The following is a 19,334-nucleotide window of genomic DNA, read 5'->3' as shown; positions in this document are numbered from 1 at the left end:
CTGCCTATAGTGTGTTCCATTGCTAAGAAAGATGTTATTTTCTAACACCAATGCCAAAGCTTCCAGAATTAAAGTGTTGGTGTTCTCATCATATATATTAACTGTATGCCGTACCTCTTCTACTGTCCTTATCCCAAATTCATTTGTGATGACAGTGAGCAGACTGTTGACGTCCACGGTTACCATCAATACAAGTGACTGGTTGTTTCTTAAAATTGTTTTAGTATTTAAAGACTGTCATGGTTATGTGAAGTTTGTCTGATGAAGGGTTTTTTAAACTGAAAGTGCTTACGTTTTATAATAAAAGATTATGGCCAGATTGGACATTGTTTCGTTTGTCTTTGGATCTGTTCTTACAAGAGGTTCGAGAGGAGTCCTTAAGGGAATCTAAGAGGCTTGTGTTTTGCTACATAATGTTAGATGTCCTTCTCTTCTCTGTTGCAGTATTCACTCCCTCCCTCCACCTCCTGGTCCATTTCTGTTCTAGATGTATTGATTACCTTTCTTTTCCATGGATTAGCATTCCTACTGGGACTCTCAGTTCTGAAGATGGCACGTCCAGACATCACCAGTATGCCCTACACTATGCAAGGAGCATACGTGTGACATACTGCATATCTTAAAGAAACCTAAAGGCTTTGGTATACTGTCCGGATGTCAGTCTGCCCTTGGCAGGAGATCCATAGTGTAATGAATACTGCAACAGTGAAAGAGAAAGACATCTACCATTATGGTAAGATTTTACACAACTGTACTTTTTGCAGCTGGTAGAGCTATTCTGTTTCAGCTAAGTTAGTTTGCTTGTGACCCTACATTTTCTTACACTCTTGGGTTTCTGATTTTGACATCCTGTTATTCCATGAGTATGGTATATATTTCTGATATTTATATGTAGTCTGACCTTTGTTGATAATGTAATTCAGCACTGTTTGAGTAAGCACCCCCCCCCCTTAGCGAGGGAGTTATATCTCTGCCCACCTTTTCAAAATCTGTCTCTTTTTGAGACTTTAATTTCTTGACTGAGAGACTTGCCCATCCTTTCATTGAATCCGTTTGGTTCAGCAGCCACAAAATTCATGTCTTGGAAAACAACTTTCCTTGTTGGACATCGTTTCTCACAGGATCTTCGAACTGTCCCTTAAACTAACCTCAGACTGAGACCAGATGTTTCTCATAAAAGTGGTTTCAAAATGTTACACTTGTGTTTTCATTTCCCTTTTGCTCTTTCTTGGTGCAAAATAGAGAGATGTCCTTCTATTCCCATGTTGCAGTATTCTGCATTTGGGTTTACACCTCTAGTCTCGTGTACGTATGGTCAGTATCCAAAAGCTTTCAGTCCCACCAAGGTGCGTGAGACGTCTGACGTGGCTGAGAGCATGTGGGCCATAAAGATGATGTCGGCACGCACCAGCCCCCAGAACTTTTCAGCTACCAATCGTACGCCAGGTGTTAATGCCATCGCTGATGTCGGATTCATTTCATAAGATAAGTGCCCCATTGGGGACCTTTTCACTCCTTTTAAAAATTAGTATTGCTTGTTCATGTCATCCAGAAAGTGTAAGTGTCAATGTGGCCGGCAGATCCCTCATAAGGACACCCACGATAAGTGCCTTTTCTGTATGGGACCGTGGGACGGTCATACGACCACAAGGCTTGCCCTATTTGCTAGGTGTTTGTGCCTAAAATATTACGTAGTCGCTTGCATGCGCTTAATCTTTACTTTGAAAACCAACGTCTGAAGCAGCTTACTTTACAGATGGAAGGCTCCTCAGATGTCTCCGCAGAACTGCCAAAAAGGCCAGGATTTTACGGCCTTCATCTACTGCTGAGCCTCTTTTGCCCAATCCCCAGCCTGTGGCCATCGGCCTGGTTCCATGATCTGGACCCAGATCTGCCATTCCGTCACAGGTACCTCTAAAGATGACACCCTATCCTTAGGTGAGAGCACGTACGCAGAGGCTATTCTGGAGCCGTTTTCCGATGCCGGGGGGGGGGGGGCTGTGTTTTCTGAAGAACCATCTGAGCCTTCCAAACCCTTGCAATCACTGGTTTCTAGGCAAATGTCCACCAGACCACTTAAAAGAAGAGAAAAGAGAAAAACATATTTCCCCCACAACAGAAAGCATGCCTGATTGGCAGGCTTTCAGTTAAAGCCTTTTCAGTGTCTTTATAGCACTGAGGCCTACCACTGCTGTTACCAGTTGCACTTCTCCTCCTTTCCTGGGCCGTAGGCCTCAGCCTGCTGAGACAGTTACTAGGGAAGTGGAAGTCCTTTCAAATTCCTCAGAGGAATCACTGTCTTACAACTCAAAGCTATCTTCCCCCTTGGGATACGGATCCCCAGAGGAAGAGTCAGTGGACCCTCACTCCCCAGTTGAAGACTTGACCTTTGGTGAAACTATTAGCAGGATGAAGGAACACTTTAAATGGGAATCCTCAGAAATAACTGAGGTACAAAAGAGGTATTACGACCTCATTCAAATGGAACCCCCCAGCCCATCTGCTCTTCCTCCTGTCTGCCTTTTTAGATGCCTTCTCTTCAGCATCTCTAAACCCTGACTCCCAACCTCCTGCCCCACACAGACCAGGCAGGCTTTACAAGATGCCTCACACTGCTAAGTATCTGCTTAAGTGCCCACCTGCTGATCCTACCACTGTATCAGTCTCTATGGACAAAGCCTCCAAACTCCTACCTATTACCACCATTCTCCCTGCTGACAAAGACAGCAAGACCATGGAAAGCTTGGGCAAAAAGATATATATTTTGGCTACCTTGGCCTTCAGAGACACAAACTGCCAGACTCACATGGCCAAGTATGCCTTGTCCCTCTTAGAATCTGCCACCAAACACCTGGCAGGTATTCCAGACTTCCCTGCCTCTCTCCTGGCTCTCTTTTCCCAGGTCACTAGACACTCAATCAAGTGTAGTTGTGATGCTGCTGAATCCTCAGCCAGGTCATCAGCATCTGCCTTACGGAGATACTCTTGGCTTTACCTACAACCCCTGCCTGATAATTTCAGGGCAAAGCTCATTGATGCTCCTTTGGACAGCATTGCAGTTTTTGGTTCTAAAGTAGCAGACCTTTTCAAATCTCTGCAACAAAAATACAAAGATATGCAGGACCTTAAACATTTACTGGTTTCACCATTCCCTAAGTTTCACAGAAACTATCCAGCAAAAACTCTGTTTATTAGGAAGTACTCCCATCCTGCTCCTCCTTCAAGGCCTCATAAGCCCACGAGGAAACAACCCCCTCCAGCTAGAGCATTCCCTCCCTCTAACCAGAGAACTCCCCTTCAGGACAGGGCAGGTAGCATCTGACTACCTGCCACCCCTGGCTTCTCCCCCCTTACTTCTGTACCACTGTCTGCTCGCCTCTCTCACATTCTCCCTGTTTGGACTCGTCTCACCTCAGACAAATGGATCCTGTCCATACTTCAAAACGGTTATTTTATGTCCTGGATCTGTCCACCCATAGGTTGAGGCATACCACGACCACCTGCTCAGCAGCTGCACCTCTTGCAACCGGTAGTGCAGACCGTGTTAGATCAGGGTACCATAAAGACAGTCCCTTCAGCTGCAAAAGGAAGAGGATTCTACTGAAGGCTCTTCCTGGTCCCCAGGAAGGACGGACCCTGGAGACCTATTCTAGAACTCTCTTAACCTTTTTCTAAAGGTCCCTACCTTCAAAATGTTGACCCTGCCAGCCCTTTTCCCTCTCATAATTCCCCAAGGATTTGTGGCTACATTAGATATAAAGGATACTTATCTCCACATCCCGATCAAGCCCACCCACAGGAAATACTTGAGATTCTTGGTGGGTTCCTCTCACTTGCAGTTCTCTGCCTTGCCCTTTGGACTCTCCACCACACCCAGAGTCTTCACCATCTCCTTGGCACCAGTACTGCAGGACAAAGGGAATACAGATTTTCCCTTACCTGGACAACATGTTGATGCAGGCTGTCAGCCAAGAAACCCTCCAAGTGCACATCCACTTTGTGGTGACCCTCCTTCAATCACTGGGATTTCAGATAAACCTCCCAAAATCTCATCTTCAACCAACCCAAAACATTGTATTTCTTGGGTGCATGATCTGCTCAGATCTCAGAGAGGCATACCTACCCCTGCCAAAAGTGAGTTTATTGACAAAACATCTCCTCCTGGTCCTTCACTCCACAGTGTTGACTGCAAGGCAGTACCTCAAACTTCTGGGCTACATGGCAGCTACCACACCCATGCTTCCTTTAGCAAGATTGCACATGAGAAAGCTGCAGTGGTACCTTCGGTCAGTCCGGAAGCAACACAACCATCCTCTGGAGCACATTGTGCTCCTGCTACCTTGCCTAAAAAAAGGAAATACTATGATGGTTGGCTCAGGTGAATCACAACCCAGGCCTTCCTCTCCAACCACCTCAACCCACTCAGGTCATGCACACAGACGCCTCAGACCTGGGATGGGAGCCATCCTCAGCCACTGAAAGGTGCAGTGCCTGTGGCCAAATCACCTCAAATCAGAACATATCAATGCCAGAGAGATGAGGGCAATCCTTCTAGCCCTCCAGGCATTTCTCCCTTTCCTACAACAGGGACCACTTCTGGTATACACAGACAATACCACTGTACTGTGGAATATCAACAAACAGGGAGGGACCAAGTCCTACCTGCTCTGCAGACTAGCCCTTTTGGTTTAGGAATTGACCACCTCACAGGGAATAACCCGCAGCTTCCTGGAAGGCTGTAAGCCGAGGCGCTAGAGAGTTTGAGAGTTTATTAAACTACTACTTTTTTACTGGTTTTGTTCATTTTGTTCTGTTCTCCTTCATGTTTGGCGGTTTTGGAATAACCCTGCAGGCGACCTACATTCCCTCTCTCCACAACTCACAGGCAGATTATTTGAGCAGAACCAGCACAACAACCATGAATGTATGCTTCACAGCGATGTCTTCTTGGATCTGGTCCACAGGTGAGGTATACCTCAAATAGACCTGTTTGCCTCCACCATCAACCGGCAACTTCCTGGCGTCTGCAGCAGGTCACCTGATCCACAGGCACTGGCAACAGATGCCTTCTCAATTTCCTGGAAGGGGAAATATCTATAGGCATTCCCACCCTTCCCACTCATTCAGAAGGACAGTCCAAAAATCTTGTTGGTGATTTCCTACTGGCCCAGATAGCGCTGGTTCCTCTTACTCCTACAGTTGTCCAAGGGCAAGCACCACAAGTCCCCCCCCCCCAGAGTGGACCTTCTCACACAGCACAAGGTGTCACTAATTCATCCACAGTGGCAGCTTCTCCACTTAACCCTGTGGCTGATAGGATTTTGATCCCCTTCAGACACCTTTACAATGAGGATGTGCTCAATGTCTTGCAGGAGGCCAGGAAACCAAATACAAGAAAGTCTTATCTTTCAAAGTGGAAACAATTCACTATTTGGTGTCATAAAAGACAGCTGGACCTGGTTCTTAGCGAACCCCCTCTAGTACTGTCCTATTTGTATGAGCTACTACAGACTGGACTGGCTTATTCATCCATCAAAGCCCATTTGTGTGCTATTTCTGCAAGCCTGCCTCTGGGTGTCCCATTAACATCCAGACTTCCTTCCAAACTCTTCCTTAAAGGGGTACTTCACCTCAGACCCCCCCCCCCCAGGAAACCCCTCTCGTCTGCTTTGGGACCTTAACTACGTGCTCGAGAAGCTTACACTCTCACCCTTTGTGCCAGCAGATAAAGCTTCCCTAAAGCATTGTACTTGGAAAATTGTTCTGTTAGTGGCCCTAACCTCAGCCAGAAGAGTGTCTGAACGCCAAGCCCTTATGGCTATGCCTCTTTTCGTCATTTTCCACAAGGACAAGGTTACCCTCAGGACAACCCTGTCCTTCATGCCCAAGGTATTCTATGACCTGTCCCTCAATCAGGCCATACACTTTGCCTGTATTTTTCCCAAACCCACGAAGAGACAGTGAGAGAGTGCTGCATTCCCTGGATGTACACAGACAAATCAGATTGTACCTGCACAACACCAAGTCTATCAGACAGGCTGACCAACTTTTCATATCCTTCCACCCTAGAGCCCTGGGGAAGGCAGTGTCCAAGCAGACTATTTCTACTTGGATCTCCAAGGCCATCATCTTCTGCTGCCAATTCCATGGTATGTCTCTGCAGCGTACAGTTAAAGCCCATTCCACAAGAGCCATGGCCTCTTCAGGTGCCTTCTTCAAGGTCCTGGATACCTCTACCATCCTGGAGGCTGCTACTTGGTCTTCAGTCCACACCTTCACCAAACACTACAAACTTGAGCACATCTCTAGATCCAGGGCAGGGTTCGCCAGGGCTATCCTTCATGGATTCCTGGAGTCTGCCTCTAGACCACCATCTCAATCTCAGTGAGCTTTGGCACTCACCCATATACAGAATACTGCAACATGGGAATAGAAGGACATAGAAAGGTTGTGTAAACTCTTACCATAACCATAAATGTCCTTCTCTTCCATGTTGCAGTATTCCTTCCCACCCTCCTGTCAGCTAATGACTTCCTTATCTGGATGGCAGTGATATGGCATTGCCCTTACTAGGACTGGCCCTGACTGGGGGCCTTCAGTGCTGAGGGCTGGTGCGTGCCAACGTCACCTTTATGGCCCCACATACTCTTGGCCATGTCAGACATCTCACGCACCTTGGAGGCACTGAAAGCTTTTGGATACTGGCCGTACGTACATGAGACTAGAGGAGTAAACCCATATGAGAATACTACAACGTGGAAGAGAAGGACATCTATGGTTATGGTAAGATTTTACACAACTTTTCTTTCTTTATACTTTTGTCTCTAGCTAGTGATACACACAGTACTATTTTTATCATCTCCTTTGCTACATGTAGTTAGTGAGCAGTAATATGCAGTGGCAAAGCAGGCCTCTTCTAAATGAATTAGAGTATGTTGTCTCTCTATCATATAGCAGTGCACCCCTTGGAAAATGCTTTCAGAGCCACAGCACTAGGGACTTGATTATTTCCAGGGCTCGTTTTAAGAATGTGTCCTCTGGAGCGTTTGTGTGGTGATTAATTGCTCCTCAGTTCATTATTTCACCAGGCATTATTGTTTTCTCTGTCTCTCTGCTTTAGTCATCAGCTTTTAGGCCTTGATCTGGTTGTAGCTTCCAAAGAGGTATATTTTTTCCCCTTAGGTTTCTGTCACTCTCTTTGCTTTTGTCATCATCTTTTAGGCCTCGATCTGATTCCACCCTTCTAAGATGTATATTTTTTTCTGGAGGTTCTGCTCAGCAGCATCTCATTGCAGAAGGCCTGCTACACTAACTGTAACTTATGTATTTATTCTTTTGAATTCTGCAAGGCAGTCATCTGCAGTGTTTGCTGTATTATGTTTGTGGTGCTTTTGTATGTATAGGCAGGCTTTCTACACTGCAGCTGTGAGCAGAGTTTCCTTTAAGGTGGGGCAGGTGTGTCATTGCTTCATATTCTTGTGCACTTCATTTTTTGTTATTGTCTTGGAGGTTGTAGTGACTCATTGAATGTGGGTCAGACTGAGTGGCACTTGGGATAATTTTAGTCTTTCGCTTTTTTAGCCTCTGGTGGTTTTCAGTTTGTCAAAACATGTTGTGTGGAATGTAACTTACCCAAGCCTAACAGACTAATAATAAAATGTTATGGAAGTAATTATATCTAGTAAAAACTATTCCTGTACTCAGTAACTGAAATTCTACTGCAATTAACTGTATTCATTTAAACTTTTTCTATCTCTCATTCTTACATTGCTAACATTGTTTAGAGTCCCCCTTTATATTTTGCTCTTCCCCCTTATTCTTCTTTTTTTAAATCAGTAGGAAGTAAGATAGAAATGTACAAGGGCCAATGTCATGTTTTCTGCTCCCCAGATCTCTGCTGAAAATGGGTTCTGTGCCCAGTCTGACTTTCCTGTTAAATAAATGAAATAAAACTGAATTTAACAGTCTGTGAATATTTTTACATTTGTTTGCTGTACTGCATAATTGCAGTACATGCAAACAAGTTTTCACCGTTGCAGAGTATTTCTGTTCTGTTCCCCCCATGGTTAAATGACCATGAAATTAATTTAGTTAAGTAAAGGGGGTGTGGAAAATGAACCCGTCAACCCCCTGCACATTCCCAACAACAAAAAAACACTTTCTTATGACTTTCACCCACAGGTCAGGATGGTGAGTTTTCTCATTGAGCTCAAATCATTGAGTTTGCTATTTGTGGGATATGCATTAGCTTCTCATAGGGAATTTGTTAGATGTTCTTCATCTCACATTGCTGCAGTCCTTACACTTGGGTAGTCCGCTGTCCTCGGTCGGCCCGAATATCAAAGTATAAGGCTGACGTCGGTCAAGGCACATTTGACTGACATCAGGACGTCAGGGTACAAATGCGCATGACCGACGTCATATCCTCAGTCTTTTTTGCCGCATGGTCCGATGCAGAAGCAGCATTGCAAGTGCCGGTTGGCGTTCTGAAATTTTTCGATTTCGGAGTTTCAGACCGAGTCAAAGTTGGCTAAGTACCCGTTGGGAATATTTTCGTATTTTCTTGCCTCAGTGGTTTACCGGATGTCAGAAAAAGTGAATAATTGTATTTCTTGTGGGAAACAGATACCGCATAGAGACTATCATACTTTGTGTATTCCTTGTTTAGGGCCTGAGCACGACGTTGTTGGGTGTCGCTCTTGTGCTAGATTCAATAAGCGCACTATAAAGAGAAGATTAGATTGTGCCAGGTTAGTCTTCGGGAAGCGGTGCAATTATAAAATGCCGTCGGATGCTCCGACGCCCGCTTCTTCGAAGAAGCGCAAGGACAAAGCAGTTAAGCCTAGGCTAGAAGAACCGTCCGTTCCGGATGCCGGTTCTTTAGAGGTGTCGGTGGAGCCGGTGGTTCCACCGGAGGTTTCTTTGGGATCCCAGGGAGAGCCTTTGTTATTGCAGGATGTGGCCTCTCAGGAGGCAGGTCAGGCTGATGGGGCTTCTCAGGTTACTATACTCCCCTCCCTTCCTAGGGTGGTTAGGCCCTCTCCTTCTGTTTCCAAGGCTTCTCCCAGAGGCAGGCCAGGTTTAGCTTCAGTGGGTGTCACCCCTAGTTCTTCAGGAACTGTGCCCAAGAAGCATATGCTTAAAATGGCAGAAGATTTGATTACTTTGATTAGGGGTTCTTTGCCCCCTCCTGATAAAGAGACCTAGGGTGGAGCCTGAGCTAGGGAGTTTTGAGCAGGCTTCGGATGTTTCAGAGTCTTCGGCTGAAGACTTGCAGGAGTATTCTCCTTATTCTGATTCTGATGTGGATGATTCTACTCCTTCTGCTTCTCCTCCTGAGGATTTTTCTTTTTCAGAAACTCTTCATTCCATGAGGGAGCATTTTAAGTGGGAAGGTCAGGACTTCTCTGATTCCAGGAAAAGGCTTAGGAAATTTTTGTTTTTACCCCAGCATAGGCCTTTGGCTATACCTCCTGTTTTGGATGTGGTGGAAGATGTTTTTACAGAGGCTTCTCTTAATCCTGATTCTTTGCCTCCTGCTCCTGTTAAACCGGATAGGTATTACAGGGTGCCTGAAGCTCACAAGTATCTTTTTAAGAGTCCTAGGGCAGACCCAGAAACTGTTAGTCAGGGGCCTAAAGGTGTTAAGGCTTCTGTTGTCAAGAATCCGGTTCCTACAGATAAAGAGGCCAGGGCCTTGGATAGATGGGGAAAGAAAGTTTATACTTCTTCCACTCTAGCTATGAGGGCTTTGAATTGCCAGTTTCACATGTTGAAATACCAAAACTATCTCCTTTCACAATTGAAGTCTAAGGTTGATGCTCTGGCGGAAGGTATTGATTGTAAAGAGTTACAAGATTTAGTACATGTTTCTGAACAGGTGGGTAAGCATTCTTTGCAATGTGGTTTTGATGCTGTACAGGCCTCGTCTAGGGTGGCTGCCACTGGGTCAGTTCTTCGCAGGCACGCCTGGCTGAGGGATCAGAATTTATCTGACCATGTTAAAACAAGGATTTTAGATGCTCCTTTACAATCTGATGTGTTGTTTGGTTCTCCTGTTGAGGCAGTTTTAAAGAAAATGGAAGACAAGGCTAAGTCTATGCAGACTGTTAAAGATTTTTTGCAGGTTCAGCCTCCAAAGTTTAGTAGAAATTGGCCTACTAAGAGGTGGACGTATCCTTCTTATGATTCCCAGTCTAGGGGCAGAGCTCAGGGCTCTTTCAGGCCTAGAACAGGGAGTTCTCCTGCACAGTCTTCGGGTGAGGGCAGGGGTCAGTCCTTTCGTAAACAGACCCAATGACCTACCTTTTCAGCTGCCAGAGCCTTCTCGTCTGGCAGCACCTTTGGGAGGAAGGTTGGCACTTTTCAAAGAAAATTGGAGTTTAATTACCCAAGACAGATGGGTATTGGATATCATACACCACGGTTACAGGTTTTATTTCCATACCTTGCCTCCTTTCAAAGGCATGCCAGACGTTCCTCCTCAACAAAGAATAGAGGCTCACAAGCAAATTTCTCTGTTACTCTAAATAGGGGCCATACAGCCGGTCCCTATGCCAGAAGTGGGCCTAGGATTTTATTCTCGCCTGTTCCTAGTACCAAAGAAAGGGAACACGTGGAGACCAATTTTGGACTTATCTATCCTCAACACTTATCTGGACATTCCCAAGTTCAAAATGTTGACGTTACAGCAGCTTTTACCTCTGCTGGGCAAAGATCATTGGATGGTAACTTTGGATCTCAAGGAGGCTTATCTTCATGTTCCTATCAGACTGAGTTGCAGGAAGTATCTGCGTTTTCGAGCTGGGACTTCTCATTATCAGTTCTCTGCATTGCCCTTTGGCTTATCTACTGTGCCCAGAGTGTTCACGAAAGTTCTGGCTCCAGTGATAGCTTTCCTCAGGTTAAAAGGAATACAGATCTATCCTTATTTGGACGATTGCCTGATTCTGGCTCAAGGAAGGGACGAGCTTCTTCATCATTTGGATTATGTGATAGCAGTGCTAAGATGCCTAGGGTATTCTGTGAACGAAATAAAGTCCAGTCTAGTACCCTCTCAGGACGTGCTTTCTGGGTGTGAGACTGAATACAGCATCCCAGATGGCCTTTCCCGGACAAACAAAAGAATCTTTCCCTTTACTTTCATCAGTTGTCTCATCAGTCCAGGCTGACTGCAAGGACAGTCCTTCAAGCCTTGGGGTTCATGGCATCTTGTATTCTGGTGCTTCCCAATGCCAAACTGCATATGAGGAAGCTACAATGGTATCTCAAAAATGTATGGACACAGCACTGCCAGGATTTGGACACTGTCATTCAAATAATACCTTGCATTCAAAAGGAATTGTTGTGGTGGGCTCAGGAATGTCACCTAAACAAGGGACTCTCTGTGACCCGGCCAGAGGCGAGTCAGATTCTAACGACAGATGCCTCAGACAAAGCTTGGGGAGCTCATCTGAATGGAAAGTGGATACAAGACAAGTGGCCTGCCAGACTACAACATCTACATATCAACTTGAAGGAGATGTTAGCAGTCCAGTTTGCATTAATAGCTTTCAAGGATTTACTTCTTCCAGGGCAGGTGTTGATTCTAACAGACAACACAACTGTCATGTGGTACATCAACAAGCAAGGCGGAACACATTCTTATCCTCTATGCAGGCAAGCAATGATTTTGTGGGAGACTGCTCTCAGTTTACAGCTAAATCTTCAGGCAAGGTTTCTGCCGGGAGCACAGAACTCCTTAGCAGATGTGTTGAGCAGACAAATTATGGATCCCCACGAGTGGAAATTGGATCCTCATGTATTTCAGAAATTGACAGTGTCATGGGGAACTCCAGACATAGATCTGTTCGCTTCTCCACTAAACCACCAGCTGCCAAAGTTTTGCACAAAAAGGTTTCATCCCACAGCTTGGAAAGTGGATGCTTTTTCCTTCAATTGGAGCAATTTTCATGTGTATGCCTTTCCGCCTCTGCCTCTCCTCCCAAAGGTACTACTAAAGGCCAGACAAGACAAGCCAAGGATGATTTTGATAGCTCCAGATTGGCCTCGACAGCATTGGTACCCATTACTGAGAAGCCTGGTACGGAAGCCTCCATGGCCTTTGCCTTCGATTCCACACCTGTTGTCTCAGGAGGACAGTCATTTGCTCAATGTCAAGCTTCACTCTCTGCACCTAACAGCCTGACATATTCTGTTTTGAACCATAGTGGGCCTCCACTTCCACAGCAAGTTTTGAATGTTATTTTGGAAGCTAGAAGGCCTAGTACAAGGAAAGTGTATGCAGATAAATGGAAGAGATTTTTATTTTGGAGTGCAGCAAAGGATTTTGATGTTTCTGAGCCTAATTTAAGTGTGGCTCTTCAATATCTTACTGAGTTACTGGACAAAGGTTTGTCCTTCTCTTCTATTAAGGTTCATGCTGCAGCAATTTCGGCTCACTATGATTGTGACCCACCATTGTTTTCTCATCCTTTGTTCAAGCAATTTCTTAGAGGGGCAAAGAATATAAGACCCCCACGAAAGGCTCCTACTCCTGCTTGGGATCTCAATTTTGTGTTGGAGAAACTCACTCTACAACCTTTTGAGCCTGCAGCTACTACTGAATTAAAGTTTTTATCATGGAAGACTGCTTTTCTGTTGGCTATTACCTCTGCAAGAAGGGTTTCTGAGTTGCAGGCCCTTATGGCGGTTGAGCCTTTCTTAATTTTCCATAAGGATAGGGTATCTTTACGTACTAATCCTTCCTTTATGCCTAAAGTGGTTTCTAGTGTGGCTTTAAACCAAACTATTCATTTGCCTACTTTTTATGCAAATCCCCAAAATAAAGGGGAAAAGATTTTGCACACTTTAGATGTACACAGGCAGTTGCGATATTATTTGGACAGAACTAAAGGGTTCAGGCAGTCTCAGCAGTTATTTGTTTCTTTTGCTTTGAGTTCTCAGGGCAAGCCTGTGTCAAAACAAACTATTTCTAAGTGGATTGGGTTTTGCATTGCTTTCTGTTATTCCCATCATGGAAAGGAGATTCCAGCTGGGATTAGGCCTCATTCCACTAGGGCTACTGCCACTTGACAGCTTTTTGAGGGGTGGCAACCAAGGATATTTTGGAGGCAGCTACTTGGAGTTCAGTGCATACTTTCTCTAGGCATTATCACCTACCACTTTACTCTAAATCCAGGGCTGGTTTTGCCACTGCTGTTTTGCAGGGCATTTTGGCAGCTCCTGCTTCCTTATAGTTTGGCCATCCTCCCTTACCTCTGCTTTGGGATTCTACCCAAGTGTAAGGACTGCAGCAATGTGAGATGAAGAACATAGTACAGTTTTGTACCTACCATAAATGTAGATGTTCGAAGATCCACATTGCTGCAGTCCAATTTACCCTCCCTCCTTCCCCTCTGTAGTTAGAGGCGGATGTTCTTCATCTCACATTGCTGCAGTCCTTACACTTGGGTAGTCCGCTGTCCTCGGTCGGCCCGAATATCAAAGTATAAGGCTGACGTCTGTCAAGGCGCATTTGACTGACATCAGGACGTCAGGGTACAAATGCGCATGACCGACGTCATATCCTCAGTCTTTTTTGCCGCATGGTCCGATGCAGAAGCAGCATTGCAAGTGCCGGTTGGCGTGCTGAGATTTTTCGATTTCGAAGTTTCAGACCGAGTTCAAAGTTGGCTAAGTACCCCGTTGGGGAATATTTTAGTTTTTCTTGCCTCAGTGATTTACGGATGTCAGAAAAAGTCAATAATTGCATTTCTTGTGGGAAACAGATACGCATAGAGATTATCATACTTTGTGTATTCCTTGCTTAGGGCCTGAGCACGACGTTGTTGGCTGTCGCTCTTGTGCTAGATTTAATAAACGCACTATAAAGAGGAGGTTGGATTGTGCAAGGTTAGTCTTTGGGAAGCGGTGCAATTATAAAATGCCGTCGGATGCTCCGGCCCGCTTCAAGAAGCACAAGGACAAAGCAGTTAAGCCTAGGCTGGAAGAACCGTCTGTACCGGACGCCGGTTCTTTAGAGGTGTCGGTGGAGCGGTGGCTCCAGCGGAGGTTTCTTTGTGATCCGAGGGTGAGACTTTAGTATAGCAAGATGAGGCGACTCAGGAGGCAAGTCAAGCTGAGGGGCTTCTCAGGTTACTATACTCCCTCCCTTCCTAGGGTGGCTAGGCCCTCTCCTTCTGTTTCTAAGGCTTCTCCCAGGGGCAGGCCAGGTTTAGCTTCAGTTGGTGTTACCCCTAGCTCTTCAGGTACTGTGCCCAAGAAGCATATGCTTAAAATGGCAGAAGATTTGATTACTTTGATTAGGGGTTCTATGCCCCCTCCTGATAAGAGGCCTAGGGTGGAGCCTGAGCTGGGGGGTTTTGAGCAGGCTTCAGATGTGTCAGAGTCTTCGGCTGAAGACTTGCAGGAGTACTCTCCTTATTCTGATTCTGATGTGGATGATTCTACTCCTTCTGCTTCTCCTCCTGAGGATTTTTCTTTTTCAGAAACTCTTCATTCCATGAGGGAGCATTTTAAGTGGGAAGGTCAGGACTTCTCTGATTCCAGGAAAAGGCTTAGGGAATTTTTTTTTACCCCAGCATAGGCCTTTGGCTATACCTCCTGTTTTGGATGTAGTGGAAGATGTTTTACAGAGGCTTCTCTTAATCCTGATTCTTTGCCTCCTGCTCCTGTTAAGCCGGATAGGTATTACAGGGTGCCTGAAGCTCATAAGTATCTTTTTAAGAGTCCTAGGGCAGACCCAGAAACTGTTAGCCAGGGGCCTAAAGGTGTTAAGGCTTCTGTTGTTAAGAATCCGGTTCCTGCAGACAAAGAGGCTAGGGCCTTGGATAGATGGGGAAAGAAAGTTTATACTTCTTCCACTCTTGCTATGAGGGCTTTGAATTGCCAGTTTCACATGTTAAAATACCAAAACTATCTCCTTTCACAATTAAAGTCTAAGGTTGATGCTCTGGCAGTAGGTATTGATTGTAAAGAGTTGCAAGTATTTAGTACATGTTTCTGAACAGGTGGGTAAGCATTCTTTGCAATGTGGTTTTGATGCTGTACAGGCCTCGTCTAGGGTGGCTGCCACTGGGTCAGTTCTTCGCAGGCACACCTGGCTAAGGGATCAAAATTTGTCTGAACATGTTAAAACAAGGATTTTAGATGCTCCTTTACAATCTGACGTGTTGTTTGGTCCTCCTGTTGAGGCAGTTTTAAAGAAAATGGAAGACAAAGCTAAGTCTATGCAGACTGTTAAAGATTTTTTGCAGGTTCAGCCTCCAAAGTTTAGCAGAAATTGGCCTGCTAAAGGGTGGACGTATCCTTCTTATGATTCCCAGTCTAGGGGTAGATCTAGACGTGGTAGGGGCAGAGCTCAGGGCTCTTTCAGGCCTAGAACAGGGAGTTCTCCTGCACAGTCTTCAGGTGAGGGCAGGGGTCAGTCCTTTCGTAAACAGACCCAATGACCTACCTTTTCAGCTGCCAGAGCCTTCTCGTCTGGCGGCACCTTTGGGAGGAAGGTTGGCACTTTTCAAAGAAAATTGGAGTTTAATTACCCAAGACAAATGGGTATTGGATATCATACACCAAGGTTACAGGTTTTATTTCCATACCTTGCCTCCTTTCAGAGGCATGCCAGACGTTCTTCCTCAACAAAGAATAGAGGCTCACAAGCAAATTTCTCTGTTACTTCAACTAGGGGCCATACAGCCGGTCCCTATGCCAGAAGTGGGCCTAGGATTTTATTCTCGCCTGTTCCTAGTACCAAAGAAGGGGAACACGTGGAGACCAATTTTGGATCTATCTATCCTCAACACTTATCTGGACATTCCCAAGTTCAAAATGTTGACGTTACAACAGCTTTTGCCTCTGCTGGGCAAAGATCATTGGATGGTAACTTTGGATCTCAAGGAGGCTTACCTTCATGTTCCTATCAGACTTAGTTGCAGGAAGTATCTGCGTTTTCGAGCTGGGACTTTTCACTATCAGTTCTCTGCATTGCCCTTTGGCTTATCTACTGCGCCCAGAGTGTTCACAAAAGTTCTGGCTCCAGTGATAGCTTTGTTCAGGCTGAAAGGAATACAGATCTATCCTTATTTGGACGACTGCCTGATTCTGGCTCAAGGAAGGGAAGAGCTTCTTTGTCATTTGGAATATGTGATAGCAGTGCTAAGATGCCTAGGGTATTCTGTGAACGAAATAAAGTCCAGTCTAGTACCCTCTCAAGACATGTGCTTTCTGGGTGTGAGACTGAATACAGCATCCCAGATGGCCTTTTTAACCCCGGACAAACAAAAGAGTCTATCCCTTTACTTCCATCAGCTATCTCATCAGTCCGGGCTGACTGCAAGGACAGTCCTTCAAGCCTTAGGGTTCATGGCATCTTGTATTCTGGTGCTTCCCAATGCCAAACTGCATATGAGGAAGCTACAATGGTATCTCAAAAATGTATGGACACAGCACTGCCAGGATCTACACACTGTCATTCAAGTAATACCTTGCATTCAAAAGGAATTTTTGTGGTGGGCTCAGGAATATCACCTAAACAAGGGACTCTCTGTGACCCGGCCAGAGGCGAGTCAGATTTTAACGACAGATGCCTCAGACAAAGCTTGGGGAGCTCATCTAAATGGAAAGTGGATACAAGACAAGTGGCCTGCCAGACTACAACATCTACATATCAATCTAAAGGAGATGTTAGCAGTCCAGTTTGCATTAATAGCTTTCAAGGATTTACTTCTTCCAGGGCAGGTGTTGATTCTAACAGACAACACAACTGTCATGTGGTACATCAACAAGCAAGGGGAACGATTCTTATCCTCTATGCAGGCAAGCAATGATTTTGTGGGAGACTGCTCTCAGTTTACAACTCAATCTTCAGGCAAGGTTTCTGCCAGGAGCACAGAACTCCTTAGCAGATGTGTTGAGCAGACGAATTATGGATCCCCACGAGTGGAAATTGGATCCTCATGTGTTTCAAAAATTGACAGTGTTATGGGGAACTCCAGACATAGATCTGTTCGCTTCTCCACTAAACCATCAGCTGCCAAAGTTTTGCACAAAAAGGTTTCATCCCACAGCTTGGAAAGTGGATGCTCTTTCTTTCAATTGGAGCAATCTTCATGTGTATGCCTTTCCACCTCTGCCTCTCCTCCCAAAGGTACTTCTAAAGGTCAGACAGGACAAGCCAAGGATGATTTTAATAGCTCCAGATTGGCCTCGACAGCACTGGTACCCATTACTGAGAAGTCTGGTACGGAAGCCTCCATGGCCTTTGCCTTCAATTCCACACCTGTTGTCACAGGAGTACAGCCATTTGCTCAATGTCAAACTTCACTCTCTTCACCTAACAGCCTGGCATATTCTGGACCATAGAGGGTCTCAACTTCCACAAGTTTTGAATGTGATTTTGGAAGCTAGAAGGCCTAGTACAAGGAAAGTGTACGCAGATAAATGGAAGAGATTTTTATTTTGGAGTGCAGCAAAAGATTTTGATGTTTCTGAGCCCAATTTGAGTGTGGCTCTTCAATATCTTACTGAGTTACTGGACAAAGGTTTGTCTTTCTCTTCTATTAAGGTTCATGCTGCAGCAATTTCGGCTCACTATGATTGTGACCCACCATTGTTTTCTCATCCTTTGTTCAAGCAGTTTCTTAGAGGGGCAAAGAATATAAGACCCCCACGAAGAGCTCCTACTCCTGCTTGGGATCTCAATTTTGTGTTGGAGAAACTCACTCTACAACCATTTGAGCCTGCAGCTACTTCTGAGTTGAAATATTTGTCATGGAAGACTGCTTTTTTGTTGGCAATTACCTCGGCAAGAAGGGTTTCTGAATTGCAGGCCCTTATGGCGGTTGAGCCTTTCTTGATTTTCCATAAGGATAGGGTATCATTACGTACTAATCCTTCCTTTATGCCTAAGGTGGTTTCTAGTGTGGCTTTAAACCAAACTATTCATTTGCCTACTTTTTATGCAAATCCCCAAAATAAAGGGGAAAAGATTTTGCACACTTTAGATGTACACAGGCAGTTGCGATATTATTTGGACAGAACTAAAGGGATAAGGCAGTCTCAGCAGTTGTTTGTTTCTTTTGCTTTGAGTTCTCAGGGCAAGCCTGTGTCAAAACAAACTATTTCTAAGTGGATTGGGTTTTGCATTGCTTTCTGTTATTCCCATCATGGCAAGGAGATTCCAGCTGGGATTAGGCCTCATTCCACTAGGGCTACTGCCAGTTCAACAGCTTTTTTGAGGGGAGTGGCAACCAAGGATATTTTGGAGGCAGCTACTTGGAGTTCAGTGCATACTTTCTCTAGGCATTATCACCTTCCACTTTACTCTAAATCCAGGGCTGGTTTTGCCACTGCTGTTTTGCAGGGCATCTTGGCAGCTCCTGCTTCCTTGTAGTTAGCCATCCTCCCTTACCTCTGCTTTGGGATTCTACCCAAGTGTAAGGACTGCAGCAATGTGAGATGAAGAACATAGTACAGTTTTGTACCTACCATAAATGTAGATGTTCAAGATCCACATTGCTGCAGTCCAATTACCCTCCCTCCTTCCCTCTGTAATTAGAGGTGGTTGTGTGGGTTGGGTTGTACATATTGTGTATTTTGTATATATTGTACATATAGTTAGTGCAAGGGTGGTGGGTTGGTTGTTTGCTGTCTTTTGGTTTTGACCTTTATTTTTAGGGTCTTCTGACATCTGGGGCAAGAAAAGACTGAGGATATGACGTCGGTCATGCACATTTGTACCCTGACGTCCTGATGTCAGTCAAATGCGCCTTGACCGACGTCAGCCTTATACTTTGATATTCGGGCCGACCGAGGACAGCGGACTACCCAAGTGTAAGGACTGCAGCAATGTGGATCTTCGAACATCTACATTTATGGTAGGTACAAAACTGTACTTTGTGTGGGTTGGGTTGTCAATATGATGTATATTGTATATATTGTACATATTTTTAGTGCTAGGATGGTTGGTTGTTTGTTTGCTGTCTTTTGGTTTTGACCTTTATTTTTAGGGTCTTCTGACATCTGGGGCAAGAAAAGACTGAGGATATGACGTCGGTCATGCGCATTTGTACCCTGACGTCCTGATGTCAGTCAAATGCGCCTTGACCGACGTCAGCCTTATACTTTGATATTCGGGCCGACCGAGGACAGCGGACTACCCAAGTGTTAGGACTGCAGCAATGTGGATCTTCGAACATCTACATTTATGGTAGGTACAAAACTGTACTTTTTGCATGGTTTGTTGAGCAAGTGAATATATAGCCATCACTGGCTCATCTACCTTGCAGTGCCACTTCCCAATGTGGAGTCCTTCGACGGTCAGTTGTGGCTCAGGG

The 19,334-nt window shown here is 45.2% G+C and overlaps 1 protein-coding gene across 3 annotated transcripts in view; it reads left to right on the top strand.

The window, feature by feature from the left end:
- The window catches only part of EP400 (E1A binding protein p400), a 3,509,270-nt gene that overhangs the window by 2,755,307 nt on the left and 734,629 nt on the right, over positions 1 to 19,334 (top strand). The gene's annotated exons all lie outside the window — the stretch shown is intronic.

This window comes from Protopterus annectens, chromosome 1.part0 (genome assembly GCF_019279795.1).
Source record: "Protopterus annectens isolate FY-2018-M chromosome 1.part0, PAN1.0, whole genome shotgun sequence".
Lineage (NCBI taxonomy): Eukaryota > Metazoa > Chordata > Ceratodontiformes > Protopteridae > Protopterus > Protopterus annectens.
The sequence above is the reverse complement of the archived record's forward strand: the minus strand, read 5'-3'. Positions and strand labels throughout refer to the sequence as shown.